We start from the raw sequence: 23,566 nt of genomic DNA, 5'->3' as shown, positions 1-23,566 counted from the left end.
CCTATGTGGATCCAGTCTGTTGTTCCATGTCCAGTTCGAACTGTTGCTTCCTGACCTGCATACAGATTTCTCAAGAGGCAGGTCAGGTGGTCTGGTATTCCTATCCCTTTCAGAATTTTCCACAGTTTATTGTGATCCACACAGTCAAAGGCTTTGGCATAGTCAATAAATCAGAAATAGATGTTTTTCTTAAACTGTCTTGCTTTTTCGATGATCCAGCGGATGTTGGCAATTTGGTCTCTGGTTCCTCTGCCTTTTCTAAAACGAGCTTGAACTTATAGAAGTTCACACTTTACATATTGCTAAAGCCTGGCTTGGAGAATTTTGAGTATTACTTTACTAGTATGTAAGATGAGTGCAATTGTGCGGTAGTTTGAACATTCTTTCGCATTGCCTTTCTTTGGGGTTGGAATGAAAACTGACCTTTTCCAGTCTACTGGCCACTGTTGACTTTTCCAAATTTGCTGGCATATTGAGTGCAGCACTTTCACAGCATCATCTTTCAGGATTTGAAATAGCTCAACTGGAATTCCCTTACCTCCACTAGCTTTGTTCATAGTGATGCTTTCTAAGGCCCACTTGACTTCACATTCCAGGATATCTGGCTCTAGGTGAGTGATCACACCATCATGATTATCTTGGTCGTGAAGGTCTTTTTTGTATAGTTCTTATGTGTATTCCTGCCACCTCTTCTTAAAATCTTCTGCTTCTGTTAGGTCCACACCATTTCTGTCCTTTATTGAGCTTTATTTTTGGTAGCTCCAAAATCACTACAGATGGTGACTGCAGCCATGAAATTAAAAGACGCTTACTCCTTGGAAGAAACATTATGACCAACCTAGACCGCATATTGAAAAGCAGAGACATTACTTTGTCAACAAAGTTCCGACTAGTCAAGGCTATGGTTTTTCCAGTGGTCATGTATGGATGTGAGAGTTGGGACTGTGAAGAAAGCTGAGCGCTGAAGAATTGATGCTTTTGAACTGTGGTGTTGGAGAAGACTCCTGAGAGTCCCTTGGACTGCAAGGAGATCCAACCAGTCCTTTCTGAAGGAGACTGGCCCAGGGATTTCTTCGGACGGAGTCATGCTAAAGTTGAAACTCCAGTACTTTGGCCACCTCATGTGAAGTGTTGACTCATTGGAAAAGACTCTGATGCTGGGGGGGATTGGGGGCAGGAGGAGAAGGGGACGACAGAGGATGAGATGGCTGGATGGCATCACTGACTCGATGGACGTGAGCCTGAGTGAACTCTGGGAGTTGGTGATGGACAGGGAGGCCTGGCATGCTGCGAACATGGGGTCGCAAAGAGTTGGACACAACTGAGCAACTGAACTGTACTGAGGTTAGGCATAGCTTTTCTTCCAAGGAGCAAACATCTTTTAATTTCATGGCTGCAGTCACCATTTGCAGCGACTTTGGAGCCCCCAAAAATAAAGTCTCTCCCTGAAGTAGATGTGACATAGTGGTAAAGAATTTGTGCGCAATACTTCAAGAGAAGCAGGTTCAATTCCTGGGTTGGGAAGATCCCCCATAGTAGGAAATAACAACTGGCTGCAGTATTCCTACCTGGAAAATTTCGTGTTCAGAGAAGCCTGGAGGGCTAGAGTCCCTGGTGTCACAAAGTGCTGGACACAAGTGAATGAATGTGCACGTGCGTGGACACATGGACACATACACACACACACACACGTGTTTCGTGTTTTGACAGCAGTGGGTAGTAATAGGAATTTACGTGTGTGTGTGCATGCTCAGTCATGTCCGACTCTTTGCCACCCTACGGACTGTAGCCTGCCTGGCTCGTCTGTCCATGGAATCTCTCAGGCAAGAATAGTAGAGTATGTTGCCATTTCCTCCTACAGGGGATTTTCCTGACTCAGGGATAGAACCCACATCTCCTGGTCTTCTGCATTGCAGGCAGATTCTTTACCTCTGAGCCATCGAGGTAAAACCCATAGGAACCCACATGTGTGATAAAATGACACAAAGCTATACACACACATTTTATAAATGTCAATTTCCTGGTTGTGATATTGTACTATAGCTACTAAAAATGTAACCACTAGGAAACTGGATAAAGGGGTAGGAGTGAGTTCTCTGCTGCTGCTGCTAAGTCGCTTCAGTCGTGTCCGACTGTTTGCGACCCCATAGACAGCAGCCCACCAGGCTCCCCCATCCCTGGGATTCTCCAGGCAAGAATACTGGAGTGGGTTGCCATTTCCTTCTCCAATGCATGAAAGTGAAAAGTAAAAGTGAAGTCGCTCAGTCGTGTCCGACTCTTCACGACCCCAGGGACTGCAGCCTACCAGGCTCCTCCGTCCATGGGATTTTCCAGGCAAGAGTACTGGAGTGGGGTGCCATTGCCTTCTCCAAACTTTCTATAAATCTTTAGTTTAAAATTGACAGGTAACAAAAAAACCTAATAGATCAATAGACTAATAGTTTCATATGGAGTGCAGAATGATAAGAAAAATTTTATTTATATAAATAAGTGAAAGCATCCATGAAAGAGATGAGCTTTGCAGTTGAATAAGTCCAACGATAAAAGAGCATGGGGAATAGTGCAGAATTTATGTCAGATACTTTAGAAGGCCAAAATATAATTTCTAGTTGAAAATTTCTACATTCATGATGCAAAGGAATCTAAGAGAGTTCTTGATCTACAAAATTATCTATTTCTAAAATATAAGGGAATATTCTCTTTATCTTAAACCATTCAGACATTAAGACTATCATTGATAATCATTAACCACAGGGGAAATGGAGATGAAAAGAAATTAGATATGGGAAAAATAAAAAGAAGAATATCAAACTTCAGAAGCTTCCTCAGAAAGTTTCATGTAGAAATATTTTAACAGCAACTCCACCATAATTTTTTCCTTCTTCTTCTAGTACAGATTGCTATTTTGCTGAGTGAATCTACTTTAAGACCACAAGTAAAAAGATTTCTATTCACTATAGGTAGAAAATTATTTTAAAATGTCTATATTTATATAGCATTTCAAATCAAATTCTATTTTTCTGCTCACAGGGAGGTGGTTACTGTCCTATGCTTCTTTAACAATAATCATTTTAGCTAAAGTCTGTTAGCTAATATTTATTAGATAATGTTGCTACATTATCTGCCACAAGGATATGTGGAAACATTTAGAAAATGGCCTTCAAGATATCTGTAGAATTATCCAGAATTATCCAAATCAAATTTGCCTTGGATCCTTTTGTCTATGTTTTAATTCCATAGAAGTCATTTTTCAATAAAATATTTTCATGATTTGCATATCCCTTTCAAGGAATCTTGAAATGCTATTTGTAATGTTTAGCTCTGATTAAATTCCAAAATAGTGAGATTTTTAAATGTTCATAGAGAATTAGACTGACATAAAATAAAAAATCAGAAATTTAAAAAGAAATATAAAACACAACCTTGTGAAAGACTTCTACTGAAATAAACATGCATATTATTAAAAATAATAGACTAAATTGGTTGCTTGAAAACTATAAATGGGCAATCTACTTTATTAATATGCCAATAAGAAAAGTTATTTTAAAATTTTTATTACTGTATTTTGTTCTTTCTATACACATTCTTAAAAGCATGTATGTGTACAAGAGCAAATGTAATTTTTATTTCATTTTTAGAACATTTTTAGCTTTACTGTTTCTTTACTGCCATATAAAATTATACAAGTTTCATGCTCTAACATTATTTCAAAGATGATTTCTGTACACGATTGGGCTTCCTTGGTAACTTAGCAAAGAATCTGCCTGCAATGCAGGAAACCTGGATTCATTACCTGGGTCAGGAAGATCCCCAGGAGAAATGAATGGCTACCCACTCCACTATGCTTGCCTGTAGAATTCCATGGACAGAAGAGCCTGGTGGGCTACAGTCCATGGGTTGCAAACAGTTGGGCACAACTGAGCAACTCAACGCACACACACACTGTACGTGAATACCTCAGTATTTTTAAGGTATAACTTTGGAAGGCTGTGTATTTATTATCTCACTTACAACCTTTTATTTAGGTCTTGCTATTCAGATTACTGAAATTTACATGTACTCAGTAGCGTCTGACTTTTTGCCACCGCGTGGACTGTAGCCTGACAGGCTCCTCTGTCCATAGGATCTTCCAAGCAAGAATACTGGAGTGCATCGCTGTTTCCTCCTCTAGGGAATCTTCTTGGAGAAGGCAATGGCACCCCACTCCAGTACTCTTGCCTGAAAAGTCCCATGGATGGAGGAGCCTGGTAGGCTGCAGTCCATGGAGTCGATAAGAGTCGGACATGACTGAGCGACTTCACTTTCACTTTTCACTCTCATGCATTGGAGAAGGAAATGGCAACCCACTCCAGTGTTCTTGCCTGGAGAATCCCAGGGACGGGGGAGCCTGGTGGGCTGCCGCCTATGGGGTCGCACAGAGTTGGACATGACTGAAGCGACTTAGCAGCAGCAGCAGCAGCAGGGGATCTTCTAGACCCATGGATCAAACCTATGTTTCTTGCATCTCCTGCATTGTAGGCAGATTCTTTACCTCTGAACCACTGGTAAAGTTCAAAATTTACATTATGGCTGAAAATGAGAAATATTTCTTGACTAAAGAGAACTCCTGAAGTCATGGAAAGGTACAGCACATACAAAATATATTTCATTACTCAGTTAAATCATAAATTTTCTGTTGAATGATATTTAAAGGTAAAATAGTTGATGTCAAGAGCCTATCAGAAACTAAAATATATTAAAAGTAGATTTGTAGTATTTGAGATTGATTTTTGGGGTTTGTTGCTTTTAAAAAATTTTATTGGAGTACAGTTGCTTTACAATGTTGTGTTGGTTTCTGCTATACAGCAAAGTGGATCAGCTGTATATATACATATATCTTCTCTTTTTCGGATTCCTTCCCTAAGAAAAGATTTTGACAGGAATGGGAAATTCTCCAAGCTCAATATGAGGATTTTCATGTATGTAATTTTCACTCGGTGGTGAAAGTTCCTTACATAGCTCTTTGTGTGCTAATTTAAAAGTGGGCCAGCACTTTTAAATCAGAACCAGCACCTAACCCCTTTTTATTTTTTCTAGTTATTGGTAATGACTTTAAAAATCCAAATCCAGTCACTCTACTTCTAAGGATAAACTGCTATATAACAGACACATGTTTAAGACATAGTAAATATAGGCTGGATCTCAGTAAGTCACAAATGGTAAAGAAAAAAAAAAGACGGATTCCAAGAACAAAATGTAATGACTAAGTCACTTCTCACTTTCTAGACATGGGCAGAGATTTTTAAATGAGGTAAATGCTACAAAAAATATTTGGAGTAAGCTATTGGAGAATGGTATAAAGCTTGGGAATATACTTTCACTGTGTAAATTATAAGGCTGATGATTTATATTACTTGATTTTACATTTAGAAATAAAGTATAAATATTGTACAATGTGTTTTTCCCAGTTATTTTTTTTTTTTTAATTTGGGAGTAAAGGTAAAGGAAGCTATTTATAAACAGTACTAAGTCCATATCTACTTGTTTCTAAATAAATCTTGACATATCATAAGGATCAAACATTACGGAACTCCTAATTGCCCCCAAACCTGAGTCTGCCCTTTCATAAGCAGAGGGAAAAGGCCTTTTTCAAAATTAAAGGATGAAAGAAAACGTACACTCAACAATATTGAAGAACAAAAAGACATTTCTTGTAACATTAGTGTCAACTTAGAGGGAAAGTTAGATATCCAGGCCTCCCCCTCATGTGTAGGACCCGGAGAAACTGTAAATTCAGGCCCTCATATCGCTTGCCTATTTTTTTTTTTTTTTCTCATCAGTGAAACTTTATTCCAGAGTATATCTAACTTCTACCAGAATAATGGAATGGTTGTTTACACCACTGTTTGGGGTGATTTTTTTTAATTAATTAATTTTTTATTGAAGGATAATTGCTTTATAGAATTTTGCTGTTTTCTGTCAAACCTCAACATGACTCAGCTTAGGTGTACATGTATCCCCTCTCTTTTGGAACTCCCTCCCCATCCCACCCCTCTAGGTTGATACAGAACCCCTGTTTGAGTTTCCTGAGCCACACAGCAAATTCCTGTTGGCTATCTATTTTACGAGGCTTCCTTCATAACTCAGTTGGTAAAGAATCTGCCTGCAATGCAGGAGACCCTGGTTTGATTCCTGGGTCGTGAAGATCCCCTGGAGAAGGGATAGGCTACTCACACAAGTATTCTTGGGCTTCCCTTGTGGCTCAGCTGGTAAAGAAACCGTCTGCAATGCCAGAGACCTGTGCTCGATCCCTGGGTTGGGATGATCCCTTGGAGGAGGGAAAGACTACCCACTTAAGTATTCTAGCCAAGAGAATTCTGTGGACTATATAGTCCATGGGGTGGCAAAGAGTCAGACACAACTGAGCCTTTTCACTTTCATTTATTTTACATATGGCAATGTAAGTTTCCATGTTACTCTTTTCATACATCTCACCCTCTCCTCCCCTTCCCTATGTCCATAAGCCTTAGGACTTTCTGTTTTATTTTTCCTACCAAGGATTGCAGTCTTCAGTACTTGTACTCTTGCACTGATCAGTTCAGTTCAGTCAGTCAGTCATGTCTGACTTTTTGTGACTCCACGAACCACAGAACTCCAGGCCTCCCTGTCCATCACCAACTCCCAGAGTCCACCTAAACCCATATCCATTGAGTCGGTGATGCCATCTAACCATCTCATCCTCTGTCATCCTGTTCTCCTCCTGCCTTCAATCTTTCCCAGCATCAGGGTCTTTTCAAATGAGTCAGTTCTTTGCATCAGGTAGCCAAAGTATTGGAGTTTCAGCTTCAACATCAGTCCTTCCAATGAACACCCAGGACTGATCTCCTTTAGCATGGACTGGTTGGATCTCCTTGCAGTCCAAGGAACTCTCAAGAGTCTTCCCTCACACCACAGTCCAAAAATCAATTCTTCAGTGCTCAGCTTTCTTTATAGTCTAACTCTCACATCCATACATGACCACTGGAAAAACCATAGCCTTGACTAGACGGACCTTTGTTGGCAAAGTAATGTCTCTGCTTTTCAATATGCTATCTAGGTTGGTCATAACTTTCCTTCCAAGGAGTAAGAGTCTTTTAATTTCATGGCTGCAGTCACCATCTGCAGGGATTTTGGAGCCGAGAAAAATAAAGTCAGCCTCTGTTTCTACTTTTTCCCCATCTATTTGCCATGAAGTGATGGGACCAGATGCCATGATCTTAGTTTTCTGAATGTTGAGCTTTAAGACAACTTTTTCACTCTCCTCTTTCACTTTCATCAAGAGGCTCTTTAGTTCTTCTTCACTTTCTGCCATAAGGGTGATGTCATCTGCATAGCTGAGGTAATTGATATTTCTCTGGGCAATCTTGATTCCAGCTTGTGCTTCCTTCAGCCCAGCATTTCTCATGATATACTCTGCAGATAAGTTAACTAAGCAGGGTGACAATATACAGCGTTGACGTACTCCCCCTCCCATTTGGAACCAGTCTGTTGTTCCATGTCCAGTTCTAACTGTTGCTTCCTGACCTGCATACAGATTTCTCAAGAGGCAGGTCAGGTGGTCTGGTATTCCCATCTCTTTCAGAATTTTCCAGTTTATTGTGATCCACACAATCAAAGGCTTGGGACAGTCAATAAAGCAGAAATAGATGTTTTTCTGGAACTCTCTTGCTTTTTCAATGATCCAGAGGATGTTGGCAATTTGATCTCTGGTTCCTCTGCCTTTTCTAAAACCAGCTTGAACACCTGGAAGTTCACGGTTCATGTATTGCTGAAGCCTGGCTTGGAGAATTTTGAGCATTACTTTGCTAGTGTGTGAGATGAGTGCAATTGTGTGGTAGTTTGAACATTCTTTGGCATTGCCTTTCTTTGGGATTGGAATGAAAACTGACCTTTTCTAGTCTTGTGGCTACTGTTGACTTTTCCAAATTTGCTGGCCTATTGACTGCAGCACTTTCATAGCATCATCTTTCAGGATTTGGAATAGCTCAACTGGAGTTCCATCACCTCCACTAGCTTTGTTCATAGTGATGCTTCCTAAGGCCCACTTGACTTCACATTCCAGGATGTCTGGCTCTAGGTCAGTGATCACACCATCGTGATTATCTGGGTCGTGAAGATGTTTTTTGTACAGTTCTTGTGTGTATTCTTGCCACCTCTTCTTAATATCTTCTGCTTCTGTTAGGTCCATACCATTTCTGTCTTATAGGGAGGTACGAATATACCATTAGCATTATGTGAATATAATTCCTTTATCCGTGGACTCCTCATGTCAGTTTGGAAGGAGAGAGGGAGGGAAGACTACACTCTAAAGGGCAGGGCCTAAAACATGAGGGCCCAAACTTCCTGAGCACCTTAAATGTGGGGCTTGTCAACTGCATTATTTTCTACCCATCACAGACATTCAAAGTGTATCTTCTGACATTCACCTGTACCCCTATCTGCACCCTTCAGATTTCTTCAAATCCTGACAAGTGAGAAATAGCCATTTGGAGAAGTAACATCGATAAACTGCCCTGAACACTAGGAAAAAAAAAAAAAGTATTACCGTTATGTTATTAAGTCTTCCAATCTACGAACATGAGATATCTTTCCATTTACCTAAATCTTTCAAAATTTCCTTCAACAATATTTTATCATTCTCAGTGTCCAAGTATTACAAAAAATGTTAAATTTTTTTCTGAATTTTTTTAAATGCTATTGAGAATGGCATTGTTCTTTTAGTTTCATTTTTGGATTGCTTGTTGCTAGTGGATAGAAATGTAATTGATTTTGTAGATTGCTCTTATGTCCTATGATTTTGCTAAGCTTGCTTATTCTAGTAGTTTTTCCATGAACTCCTTAGGATTTTCTGTGTATAAGATACATGTCAGTTGTGAATAAAGACAGTTTTACTTCTTCCCTATATCTAAGTGCCACACTGCAGCTCTGTCCTTCCGCCCTTTTGACCACAGAATGAGTCAAAGATATAAAGAGAGCCTGAAGAAGCCTTTCACTAATATTTGTAAATGAAAGTTCACTAATAAAGCTGAAGGAGCTATATCAACACATAACCAGTCATTGTGAAGCTAGAAAGCAAATAGTCCATGTTGCACAGAATTGATATGTGCAGTCTAGTCCTTTACTGAGTATTCTGTGTGACCAGAGAAGGTAGCATACAGAGTCTTTAACTTCATGTAATTTAGTATCCAGGTCTGAACATAAGAAGCCTAGACACAAAGAAGATAGCTTGCAGAAAAGTGCTATGCAATAGGTATGGGGGATTTTCTAGGAGGGAAATGCTGTTGTGAGATGTTGTTTGATCTTTATGGTGATCAAAGAAAGGTTAATAGAAAAAGTGAAATTTGAATGTTGTCTTGGGAAATGACTTTATGAAGAAGAGGAAGGAATACATTACAGATGATATAAGTGAAGTCTCTCAGTCGTGTCTGACTCTTTGCGACCCCATGGACTGTAGCCTATCAGTCTCCTCCGTCCATGGGATTTTCCAGGCAACAGTGCTGGAGTGGATTGCCATTTCCTTCTCCAGGGGATCTTCCCTATCCAGGAATCGAACCCGGGTCTCCCACATTGCAGGCAGACGCTTTACCGTCTGAGCCACCAGGGAAGCCCCACACAGATGATATAGTGCAAATTTGTGGTAAAGGGATTACAGAAAAACATATTCATAGATTTACAGAATGTATACATTAGATAAATGAATGTACCTGAGAATATCTGAAGATTAGAAGTTATTGGTCAGGACAATGTGGTTGATTTGGAATATTAAACTAAGGGAGTTGGACTTTATCCTGTAAGTGGAAAAAGTAAAAACAAAATATTTAAAATTGCTAATAAAGAAAATGAACAAAATAGTCATAGAATGACAATATTTGTTAATAAGGTATAATCAGTAAGAAAGTAGGATGGCTGTCTTCTTTTTCTTCTTCCTTCACCTTCTAAATGTAAGGCCCACAGTAGGTAAAGGAAACAGACATATACGTGATAGGAAGGACGAATTTAAATATATGTTGTGTAGACATAGGAAAATAAGGGAAATGAAAGAGTGGAACTCCAAATTCTCAGTCAGATTAACAGTGATATCTTTGAGATAAATAGAGGAAACTTGACCCAGGGAATTTGTCCTTTACCCACAGCACCTGGCCCAGGAGAAGGAGCCAACTTTGCACAGCTGATGAGTGGTAAGACTGGGATTTGAATTTACCTTGTTGATTTTTAGAGACGAGGCTTTGACCAGTATGTTATACTCCTTCCTGAAGTATTTAATCATTTACAAAGACAAACAAATCCAGAGGAGGCAGAAGGGATGGTACAATTAGGGTACAGATAAGTCGACGAGGTTCTGCTTCCCCGGAGAACAGGATCAGGAAATCTGTTCTCAAATCAAACATCAAACCAAATTTCAAGTATTCTAGACACAGAAGTCTAAAATGTTACAATTCTTCATTACACAGCATGTGGGTAATGACAGGTTTTGAGAAGAAAATCAACATAGAGCATAACTACACATAAATTATTATAGTTGGAAGTTACAGAGGAAATACTTTTAGTGAAAGAAGGTGGGAGCATGAAATGAGAGCCATATCAAGTGAAGACTTTTATGACGGACACACACACATATATGTACAGTTAGTAAAGAATAAACTGCAGACGATTAGTAGCTTAAAGTTGCCAGCCAAAGATCTGTTGCTGGAGATGAAAGAAGGGATTGGATTTAAAGCTCTAGTGGAAAGGTTGGTCTGGTTATAATAGACCTCTTGGAAAACTCTGGATGGATGAGAACCAAATGTAGGAAAATGTGAGATTGGGATAAGTCATTCATTAAATTCAAGAATTCATTCCTTCAAGAATTGTGTTAGTCATGCATTTCTTAAAGTACATTTTTATCATGGTAACATGAATATTTCAGAATTCATCTAAATAATGTTTTTGGCCCTATTATAACATTTCTATTCTTATTTCTATCTGCCGCTCCCTCCCACTCCAATTATCCTACTCTATACAATGTGTTTGCTGTAAGATCTTGAATATATATGTATATTTGAATATTATTTAAAATTTTATGAAGTTTTGGGGAATTTATATTATATAAATGTTTCTTATATTTTTTATTCAACACTTTATTATTAAGATCTATCTTCGTTCTTATGTGTATTTCTACTTTATTGTTCTCTATGCTGCATAGGATCCATCATTTTCAGCAATTATATATACATATATATTATATATATATATTATTTTCATAATGCTGGGTCTTTGGTTCTCTCCATCTCCCTGCAATGAAAAATTAATCTTTAATGAAATCATTATGTTCTTTCACAGATTTAAGTGAAAGTACATTTGGTAAGTAGATCAGAAGTAGGATTGCTATTTTATAAGTGTAGGTTTAATTTCTCTAAGTACTTACTTAAGGACTTCCGCATTGCTCTCCAGAATAGTTGTACCAATTCAAACTCCTATCAGCAGTATATGTGTGTTATTATTTCCTGAAATTTTCTTCAATATTTGCTATTATCTGAACATCTTCTGTCTTACTAATGTGCTCCTCAAATTTACCCCTTTGCTATTTATCAATATCATATATTTCATCCTTCATTTCAACAGATATGGTTTTCACACTGTATTTTTTTTTTTTTTAAGATTTTAAGCAAACTTTTTTAAGACTGTTTATTTCTTTTTCAGGTTTCAAATATCCTCTCATACCTTCGAGGGCAGTTGATACACATATTTTAAATTATTGCTATTTTAGTACAATTATCGGGCTGTCTTTGTTGCATGTGGACTTTCTATGTGGTTGAGTTTCTCTGAGGTCTCATTTTGCTTTTGGTGGGCTTTATTATGCTCAGGTGGAAAAAGAAACTAAAAGCAGGTACTAAAAGCAGGCTCAATATTAACCCCTTCATAGTTTGGAATGAGAGACACTTTAGGAGAATAGCGGTATTCTGCCGTTCTTTGTTTGCCTTCTTCCCCCATAACCATTCCACTGTGAATTTTGATGTATGCATGCATCCTAGCTGTTAGTTTTTAGCATGGGTGATCTCCCTCAGTTTTAATCACGATCCTAACTCCTGATGTGCGTAATCGCACGTTTAGAAAAAAGTGCACATGGTCTTCCTTCCCTTGTCATCATTTCCTCATTTTCCTAGCTGAGCTGAGTTCACTCTACTGGTAATATCCTGCCCAGCAGACTTAAAAATGACTTTGAAGGAAGCGGCGATGGTGTCTTTTTCAATTCCCCTGTTACTAGAATGGAAGTTCTGGGCAGGAGTTTGCTGATTTTGCTATTGTATTGTCACCACTTCGAAGAATACTCAGCACATAGAAGATACTCTGAATTTTGAATGAGCAAGAAAAAAATGAATACAAGGAAAATAAATTGATATGAATAAGACCTCTGCCTCAGCCTATTTTGTTATCTTTTGAGCCTACTTTTCTGCCTTTGTTGTTTTTTCTTCTCCACTCACTCTCACGCTATTTCATACTCAGAGGGCGTCTCACACCTTTTGGTATTAAACGTACCCACCTTCCTCTTATTTCTGTGACATTTCTGGGGTTGTAATCATGGAAGAGAGAACGTATAATGTTAGTATTCTATCTCATCAGAAAAAGCTGACTTCAGTCTAAAGCTTCCATGATATCCAAATCTCTCATTTATTTTCTTTTCAAGTTACTCCCACTTATGCAAATTTTTTGAATACTGTTAAAATTCCAAGAATCTAGTCAATTATTGATGAGGCTGATGAGGCCATGATTTATGTATTAGTTGTTCACTCATGTCTGACTCTTTGCAACCCCACAGACTGTAGCCTGCCAGGCTCCTCTGTCCATGGGGATTCTCCAGACAAGTGGAGCGGGTAGCTACTGGAGTGGGTAGCCATTCCCTTCTCCAGGGGATCTTCCAGACCCAGAGATTAACCCATGTCTCCTGCATTGTGGACAGATTCTTTACAGTCTGAGCCACCAGGGAAGCCTGTGTCACCTATAGCATAAATCTAAGATGAAAATACTCCTTAGTGCATTTTTCTGATATATCACACAACCAGTGACAAAGCCTCAGCAACTGGTAATTCCTAGATCCTCATTTCTGATGCCCCAAGATGAAGCTTGCCAACTACTTTGCTATATGAATACAAATATAAGTCACAGACAGTAAAATGAAACAAGTATCCATAGAAGCAGAGGACACTTGGACAAAAAAGAAAAGTAGGATATGAAAATATGTAGACACTGATCTGGCCCTTAATCATTATATAATTCTGGGGAGCATGTTTCTTCTGAGGCTGTTTTCACAGAGGTAAATGGGGACAAAAAATGGCTTGTCTGCCTGGCTCATAGAACTTCTGTGAGAATAAAAAGCAATGGGTGTTTATTAAAGTACTTTATAAATATTATGCTGCTGCTGCTAAGTCACTTCAGTTGTGCCTGACTCTGTGCAACCCCAAAGACGGCAGCCCACCAGGCTCCGCCGTCCCTGGGATTTTCCAGGCAAGAGTACCGGAGTGGGTTGCCATTGCCTTCTCCGTTCTAAACATTACAGAGCACCGTAATTATAAAAATAAGAGAAATGTTGGCTTCTGTCAGTATCCACTTTTCTGTTACAAATGCTTGTTTTTTTTTTCAAGTTTTAATACTGTTTTTATACTACTCAGTGTTTCAACACTGACATTCTTAAATGTATGACTTCTGCAAAAACAAAAAGGTTGTTATAGCCATAGACCAATAACTTTACATGCTCAGTTTCTTAATTAAAAAATTCTTTTGTGATTCCTTTGAAGAGAAAGTAATTACATTCTAATTTAGATTTTGTATAAATTATAATAATTGTTTGGATTCAACAAGATAGTTCATGAAGGCTATTTGTGGCTGTTGCACTGTTAAGACTACTTTCTGTTTATGCAAACCTATTAATTGTTCCCAGTTAAAAGTGAACCATTATCCATGCAAGTAAAAGATTTGGTCTAAAAAACTTTGGTTTTCAAATTCATGCAATGCCATCACTATCTTCTTTATGGTTTGGATATCTTATTCTAAATTATCCACAAAAGAGACATTAAATAAGTATCTATAAAAGAAATAATACACTGGGACTTTTATTTTTCATATTCTCTCAGTTTCAGGCAAAAATCTAAAGAAAAGGAAAATGAAATGTTACTTAAGTCACATAGACATCTAAAGTCTCTGATTTATGTGAAATCTTCTGTTTGGTAGAGGATATAGAGGAAAGAAAGGAATATTGAATTTCTGACAATATACATGCTTAGTCCTTTGCTACCAAAGCAGTGAGCATATATTTATTTATTTTTCCTGTGCTTTCTGAATTGAAACCAGTACATTGTAAGTTTGTCATACAAATGCTTGCCAAAAACAAACAAACTAAAAACTTGCCATTTATTTCTATTAGTTCTTTTTCTCCTGAGATGACTGCCCTACACAGAGCCGTTTTATTCTCTTCACGTCTTTGATGATGGAACATCTTGACATCACTCCAATTTCAATTCCAACATGTTGGAAGAATTGAAACACATTTACTTTAAAATTCTGAAGCACATTAATGATACCATAGAAATGAATCTCACTTATGAAAAACCTATTAGTTTTACCTTTGTTAACATGTTTCAGTGCAACTCTACGATCAACACTTCTCTCTGTGCTGACTGCAGCTGTAGCAACTGCAGCTGCCAAGAAAAAGAGCAAAATATTTTTCAAGCCAAAGCCAACAACAAGGCTGCCACAAATATTCATTCATCTTTTATATCTAGGTTTGTTGTACTTTTCTTTCTTACTCTAACTGTATAATGAAATACTATTATCACTGTCATCATCCCTAGATTAACGCTTAGAGAAAAAAGGAAAACCTCTCCCGGCATTGATTTTCAGGCCCTTTCACTCTGGAAGATTAGCAGCAAGAGGATCTTTTTGTTACTTCTCTTCATTGGAAGTGGGCTGCTGTGTATTTCCAGGGAAGGCAGCACAGGTCTCTGTTTGCATTCTGGGCTATTAGCAACAGGAAGCTTTAACAGTAAGGATCTGTAGTACTTAAGCAGACCATCATGGGGCAAATCCTGTTGGCCTTATCAGAAAGCTCTTACCAGCTTGTCCACCACAATTTCATCAAGCTCATAGATGGAATAAGTAATAGGAAAAACAAGCCAAAAGGGGAATTGCTAGAGCTGGTGACACTTCTGACAGCAACAGACATATCAATGCTCTGATAACCATGCAGTGCTAGTGACAAAAAACTGCTTTTAACTAAGAATCTGAACATGTGAGTGTGTATAGTAGTGCCATAAAAGAGGGCCTTCTTTTATTTACAGTCTGTTGATTTCAGCTTGCTTTAGACCACTGGGGTAAATAAGCTAGCAGTAGTCAGGATTTACTTTCTCCGCTTTTACTCAGGATTGAAATTTGCTTACTGCAGTTTGGGATGTAGAGGCCATGGCATGTGAACTCATGGTGAGAAGCCACAGAAGAAGAGGAATTCATGAGTGAGAGGGCATGCTGAACTCACTGGCCTGCCTGACCTCTGCTGCAAATATTACTCACAGAATCAGTAGCATTCAAAATGCTGACAGAAAGATTGTAAGAGGTCAGCAAAGGGTGAACTTGCATGAGCATCTTGGGACCAAACCTTTGAGAGTTACGATAAACTATTAGCTATATAGTGGCTACAATTGAAATGCAACTGTTCATCTAGTTCCTTTTTTGCTCTTTGACATGTGCCCAATTCAATAGTGAATAATTTCTGCTCTACTGTAGGAAAAATACAGAAGGCACAGAAGATGTCAAGCCCTGAGATGCTTTAATAAGCAGTTGACGAATAAAAATTATTTGAAAAGAGAGCATCTTAGAGTATTCCAGCCTTGCTCCTCTGTCCGCTTGGGTTGCTTATCACTTACTGAGAATCACAGGGCCTCCTAGCACTGTAATCTCTAGTTCCTGTCCTCGGAGGATATGAGGATTTTCTAGAGTCAGTCATATTTCAGAGATATTTTATACATAGGGTAATGGCAAGCCAGAGAAATGCTGATTTTTCAGTTTCTTAAATATTTACTGTGCAGCTACTATATACCAGGATTTGTGCTAGTGAAAAAGTAAGTGAAAGTGTTAGTCACTCAGTCGTGTCTGACTCTTTGTGACCCATGGACTGTAGCCTGCCAGACTCCTCTGTCCCTGGAATTCTCCAGGCAAAAGCACTGGAGTGGGTTGCCATGTCCTCCTCTAAGGGATCTTCCCGACCCAGGAATCAAACCTGGATCTCTACTGCCTAGCAGGCAGATTCTTTACCATCTGAGCCACCAGGAAAGCTCGGATTTGTCCTAAGAACTGGGTAAACATAGACGTTTCCTAGTTTTTTAAGCTCAGTCCAGGAGGGAGAATGCAGGTTCAGATATAATATAATGTGCTGATTGTATTTTATTTTAAAAAACATCTTTTTTGGTTTTCTATATTCCCAGCAAAGGAAGGGAACGTGTATCTGTGGGACCTTTTCTCATACATTCATTTCATTTAGGACAGCCCCACTTCTGGTTTCCTAAGTAAAATTTATCTAGACCCTTTGTGGGAAATGAAGCTTAAAAATATGGAGTCCTTCTTCAGTGAAAAGAATATGAGGCCCTACCATTGAGAAAATCTGCTTATGACTAAGTCTAAAATTATGGAATCAAATGTACTTACTGCTGTGTATTCTGACTTGTTTCCTGAGTAGAAGATACCTCATACCAATTCCAAAGAAGGTTAATTTCTTTGTCTGGGTATTTTTAGTTTTCAACAAAATAAATGTGTATATATAACAACCATTAAATGCTTTCTTTAGAGAGTGCAGTTAAAAGTTCAGGATAACAGAGAAGTTACAAAGCAGTTTTCTCCTTGCATAATAATAGTTTATATGTAAACAAACAATTCAGTTAGTCAGTTTAGTGACTCCATGCTGCAGCACACAAGGCTTCCCTGTCCATCACCAACTCCTGGAGTTTACTCAAACTTACATCCATCTAGTTGGTGATGCCACCCAATCATCCCGTCCTCTGTCATCCCCTTCTCCTCCAGCCTTCAATCTTTTCCAGCATCAGGGTCTTTTCCAATGAGTCAGTTCTTCGCATCAGGTGGCCAAAGTATTGGAGCTTTAGCTTCAACATCAATCCTTCCAATAAATATTCAGGACTGATTTCCCTTAGGATTGCCTGGTCTGATATCCTTGCTGTCCAAAGGACTCTCAAGAGTCTTCTCCAACACCACAGTTCAAAAACATCAATTCTTCAGCGCTAGGCTTTCTTTATAGTCCAAATCTCATATACATACATGACTACTGGAAAAACCATAGCCTTGACTAGATGGACCTTTGTTGGCAAAGTAATGTCTCTGCTTTTTAATATGCTGTCTAGATTGGTCATAGCATTTCTTCCAAGGAGCAAGTGTTTTTTAATTTCATGACTACAGTCACCATCTGCAGTGATTTTGGAGCCCCAACAAAAATAAAGTCTCTCACTGTTTTCACTGTTTCCCCATCTATTTGTCATGAAGTGACTGGACCAGATGCAATGATCTTTGTTTTCTAGATGTTGAGTTTTAAGCCAACCTTTTTACTCTTCTCTTTCACTTTCATCAAGAGGCTCTTTAGTTCTTTACTTTCTGCTATAAGGGTGGTGTTATTTGCATATCTGAGGTTATTGGTATTTCTCCTGGCAATCTTGATTCCAGCTTGTGCCTTATTCAGCCCAGCATTTCTCGAGATGTACTCTGCATTTAAGTTAAATAAGCAGAGTGAAAATATACAGTCTTCACGTACTCCTTTCCCTATTTGGAATCAGTCTGTTGATTCATGTCCAGTTCTAACGGTTGCTTCTTGACCTGCATACAGATTTCTCAGGAGGCAGGTCAGCTGGTCTGGTATTCCTATCTCTTTAAGTATTTTCCACAGTTCGTTGTGATCCACACAGTCAAAGGCTATGGCATAGTCAATAAAGGAGAAGTATAAGTTTTTCTGGAACTCTGTTGCTTTTTCTATGATCCAACTGATGTTGGCAATTTGATCTCTGGTTCCTTTGCTTTTTCTAAATCCAGTTTGAACATCTGGAAGTTCACGGTTCATGTACTGTTGAAGACTGGCTTGGAGGATTTTGAGCATTAAAGGTTAATTAAAACTTCTCAAGGCATTTAAGAATATATATGTTGGATGACCAAAGAACAGAAAGATAAGGGAAGGTAACTCAGACATTTTGTTGAAGAAAGTGACCTAAAGGTAGAAATTTAAAAGTTCAATTAAAAAAAAAAAAAAAAAGCAGTCTAGTAAAGGCATACAGATATACAGTAAATAATTTAAATTGTTAAATATTTTAAATGCCAACCTTATTTGGAGAAATTTTTAGGATCTAAATACAGATAAGGCCCTAATTACAGTAGTTGGGATGATTAAAGGATACTGCATCCTATATTATAACTTTCATGCAACTTTTGATTATTATGAAGTATTTAAAATCAGCAGACTAAAGAAATGTTTAGATGATTTATTGTGAATTTTAAATTGTGTAGGAGGCTACCAAATTTGGTATTAATTAAAGCAGTCCAAGAAAAAGTGACATTTATATCGACTATACTTCTGTAAGTCCTATTTAAGGCATTTTTCTTATGACTTTTTCTCTCTTCATTATCATTGTTGTTTAGTCACCAAGTGGTGTCTGACTCTTTGCGACCCCATGGACTGCAGCACACAAGGCTTCCCTGTCCTGCCCAATCTCCTGGAGTTTGCTCAAACTCATGTTTATTGAGTGCGTGACGCTAGCAAAACTTTTTTTTCCCTCTTGTAGAGTTTTTGTTAAGATTTATTGGAGGCTAACACACATACAGAAAACATGACCTGCATACAAACTGATCATAACTTCAAGTGAATGATGGGTGTGTGTGTTAGTTGCTTAGTCGTGTCTGACTCTTTGCAACCCCATGGACTGTAGCCCACCAGGCCCCTCTGTCCAGGGGATTCTATAGGCAATAATACTGGAGCGGGTTGCCATTTTCTTCTCCAGGACATCTTCTTGACCCAGGGATCGAACCAGGGGTCTCCTGCTATTGCAGGCAGATTCTTTACCATCTGAGCTACAGGTAAGTCTCAAGTGAATCATACTCCTTGGTAATCAGCTTTGTTTGTAGAGATGTGGATGGAACTAGAGAGTATCATACAGAGTGAAGTGAGTCAGAGGAAAAAAAAATATATATATATATATATATATTAACACATATGTGTAAATTTGGAGAAATGGAACAGATGATCCTATTTGCAAAGCAGAAATAGAGATACAGATGGGAGAACAAATGTATGGATATGTATGCATGTGTGGTTGTGTTTGTGCTCAGTCATGTCTGACTCTTTGTGACCCCATAGACTGTAGCCCACCAGGTTCCTCTGTCCATGGGATTCTCCAAGTAAGACTACTGGAGTGGGTTGCTATGCCCTCCTCTAGGGGTAGTCCCAATCCAGGGATCAAACCCGCATCTCTTGTGTCTCTTGCTTTAGCAGACAGATTCTTTACCACTGTACCCACTGCCACTTTGGAAGCCCCAAATGTAAGGTTGTGTCTGTCTGCTTGAATGCAAGCTCAGTCACTTCAGTTGTGTCAGACTCTTTGAGACCCTATAAACTGTAGCCTGCCAGGCTCCTCTACTCATGGGTTTCTCCAGGCAATAATACTGGAATGGGTTGCCATCGGCTCCTCCAGAGGTTCTTCCAAGCCAGAGATCGAACTCACAGCTCCTGTGTGTCTCCTGCATTGCCGATAGATTGTTTACCGCTGAGTCATTGGGGAAGCCTAAATGTATGGATACCAAAGGGGAAAGAGTGGGGAGGTTGGAGGAATTGGGAGATTTAGATTGATACATATACACTATTGATATTCTGTATAAAATAAGATAACTAATGAAAGCATATTTGTTTTCATATGTTCATTCAGGGAACTCTACCTAATGCCCTGTTGCAACCTGAATGTAAAGGAATTCCAAAAGGGAAGGAATATATGTATGTGTATGACTGATTCATTTTGCGGTACAGTAGAAATGAACACAACATTGTACAGCAATTATACTCCAATAAAAATTAATAATAAAAAAATATTTAGAACATTGTGATTCATCATGAAGACCTCATAATTTTCCTATTGTTTACTCCCAAATTCATTTCTGCCAAAGGCAGCAATTACCCTGAATTTGAATGCTTAATTTCAATATTGAATTTAGATTCAATATACCTTATTGAACATGTATATGTACACATGTGTAACTCTTACTTTGATATAATTTAAAACTTACAAAGAGCTGCAAGATTAATAGAAGGACCTCCTATACCCCCTTTACTGGATTCACTCTTGAGTAGATTTTGATGTATTGTCATCTCTCTCTAGCTTTCCTACTGAACCATTTGTGAGTAAATTGAAGATGTTGTACATTTTTAACCCTAAATACTTCATTGTTTATTTCCTAAAATACAAGATAGTCTCTTATGTAATTACTTTCTACTCTAGAGTTACAATATAGTTATCAGAAACAGGGAATGTTAGAGTTTACTATAGGGTTTAAAAATTTTTTTTAGTATACTGCTGCTACTGCTAAGTCACTTCAGTTGTGTCCGACTCTGTGCGACCCCATAGATGGCAGCCCACCAGGCTCCCCTGTCCCTGGGATTCTCAAGGCAAGAACACTGGAGTGGGTTGCCATTTCCTTCTCCAATGCATGAAAGTTAAAAGTGAAAGGGAAGTCGCTCAGTCATGTCGGACCCTCAGCGACCCCATGGACTGCAGCCTTCCAGGCTCCTCCATCCATGGGATTTTCCAGGCAAGAGTACTGGGTTATCAATTATTTTTTAATGAATTAAACATAGATTTGAAACTAAACAACAATAACCAGGGCCACTCTTTCTTTGTGTAAATTATTGGCATATTCTCAAGGAGAAAATAACAAATTTTAAGAGGCATATTTAAAAATTAATAATTTAGGAGAAGCCAAGATGGTGGAGAAGTAGGATGGGGAGAACACTTTCTCCCCCACAAATTCATCAAAAGAACATTTAAAACCAAGTAAATTCAACAAAACAACTTCTGAATGCAGGCAGAGGACATCAGGCACCCAGAAAAGCAACCCAAGTCTTCAAAAGGAGGTAGGAAAAAATATAAAAGACAAAAAAGAGACAAAAGAGGGGGGGACGGAGTTCCGTCCAGGGAAGGGAGTCTTAAAAAGAGAGAAGTTTCCAAACACCAGGAAACCTTCTCACTGCTGAATCTGTGCCAAGCTTTGGAAGCACAGAGGGCAACATAACAGGGAGGAAAAATAAATAAACAATTAAAACCCACAGATTGCGAGCCCTATGGTAACTCCCCCAGTGGAGAAGCAGTGCAGATGCCTGCACACACCATTAGCAAGCGGGGGCTGGGCAGGGAGGCGCGGCGCGGGCTGCGTCGCTTAGAGTAAGGACCTGGCCTGAATACCCTGAGCGCTATCTGAGCGAAATAATTTGGGCTAGCAAACCAGACTGTGGGATATCTACCACGTGAAAAGCCAGCCCTAACCTAGGACACTGCCAGGCCCACGCACGGAACAAAGGACTGAACAGAGATAGCCGGCTGCAGACCTTCCCCCTCCGGTGACAGGCAGCCAGAACTGGAAGGGGGCAATCGCAGCCCCAGAGAGACATTACCTATAAAACTGTAGCAGGCTTCTTTGCTAACTAAAACTTCTTGAGGGTCTGGACGGTCAACATCTGCCTGAGAAGGTGCATTGGTTGTACACCTAGATAACTGAGCGGTGGGGAGGTGATAAGTCGCAGCAATCGTGCTCACCAAACACCTCATCACCTGAGCTGCTCGGACCTGGGAAGGGCACAAAACGCAGGCCCAACCGAGTCTGCGCCTCTGAGGACCATCCGAGTGCCTGAACCTGAGCGGCTTGGACCTGGGAGGTGCAGGCAGCCCAGGGCCAGCCATGGATGGTTACCAGTGGAGCAACCTAGAGCCTGAGCAGTGTGGGCAGGGAGGCTACACGCGCCGTGAGCGGGAGCAGACCCAGTGTGGCTGAGGCACTGCGAGCACACGCCAGTGTTATTTGTTTGCAGCATCCCTCCCTCCCTCCCCACAGCGCAACTGAACAAGTGAGCCTAAAAAAAAAAAGTGTCCTCCACCATCCCCTTTGTGTCAAGACGGAAACCAGACACTGAAGAGATCAGCAAACAGAAGAAGCTATAACAGAGGGAACCGCCTTGGAAGCTACAGGCAATAGATTAAAACCCTGTGGTTACTACCGACTACATAGGAAGGGGCCTATAGATTTTGAGAAATATAAGTCAGGCCAAGGAACTAGCCAAAAATGAACTGAACCCACAATACTCACAACAAAACCAGAGAAAGTCCTAGATATATTTTTACTATTTTTACGATCATTCTTTCTTTTTTTCTTTTTTTTTTAATTAAAAAAATTTAAGTCCTCTGTTATTCCTTTAATTTTCACTTTTATAACCTATTACTTTGCAAAAAAAAAAGATCCTATTTTTTTTACAGCAAACTTCATATATATATATTTTATAATTTTTTGACCTTGTTTTTTTTCATTTTTCTTCTTTTCTTTAACATTGTATTTTTGAAATTCCAAACTCTACTCTAGATTTTTAATTTTTGCTTTTATGTATTTGTTACCAATTTTGTACCTTTAAGAACCCAATCTTCAGTACCCATTTTTCACTAGGGAGCGAGATTACTGGCTTGACTGCTCTCTCTCCCTTTGGACTCTCCTTTTTCTCCACCAGGTCACCTGTGTCTCCTCCCTAACCTCTCTCTACTCTACCCAACTCTGTGAATTTCTATGTGTTCCAGACGGTGGAGAACACTTAGGGAACTGATTACCGGCTGGATCTGTCTCCCTCCTTTTCATTACTCCCTTTTATCCTCCTGGCCACCTCTGTCTCCTTCCTCCTTCTTCTCTTCTCTGTATAACTCTGTGAACATCTCTGAGCGGTCCAGTTGTGGAGTGCACATAAGGAAGTGATTACTGGCTAGCCCACTCTCTCCTCTATTGATTCCACCTCAACTCATTCGGGTCACCTCTAACTCCCTCCTCCCTCTTCTCTTCTCCATGTAATGCTGTGAACCCCTTTGGGTGACCCTGAAGGTAGAGAAACTTTTCATCTTTAACGTAGATGTTTTATCAATGGTGCGGTATAGAAGGAGAAGTTTTGAAACTACTGTAAAAATAAGACCAATAACTGGAAGCAGGAGGCTTAAGTCCAAACCCTGACTGCAGGGAACTCCTGACTCCAAGGAACATTAATTGACAGGAGCCCATCAAACGCCTCCATACCTGCACTGAAACCAAGCACCACACAAGGGCCAACAAGTTTCAGGGCAAGATATACCAAGCAAATTCTGCAGCAACAAAGGAACACAGCCCTGAGCTCCAAGATACAGGCTGCCTAAAGTCACCCCCAAACCATAGAAATCTCATAACTCATTACTGGACACTTCATTGCACTCCAGAGAGAAGAAATACAGCTCCACCCACCAGAACACCGATACAAGCTTCC

The sequence above is a fragment of the Bison bison genome, unplaced genomic scaffold, assembly GCF_000754665.1.
Source record: "Bison bison bison isolate TAMUID 2011002044 unplaced genomic scaffold, Bison_UMD1.0 scf7180017864181, whole genome shotgun sequence".
In the NCBI taxonomy this organism is placed as follows: Eukaryota; Metazoa; Chordata; class Mammalia; order Artiodactyla; family Bovidae; genus Bison; species Bison bison.
This window is presented reverse-complemented; position numbering follows the sequence as displayed.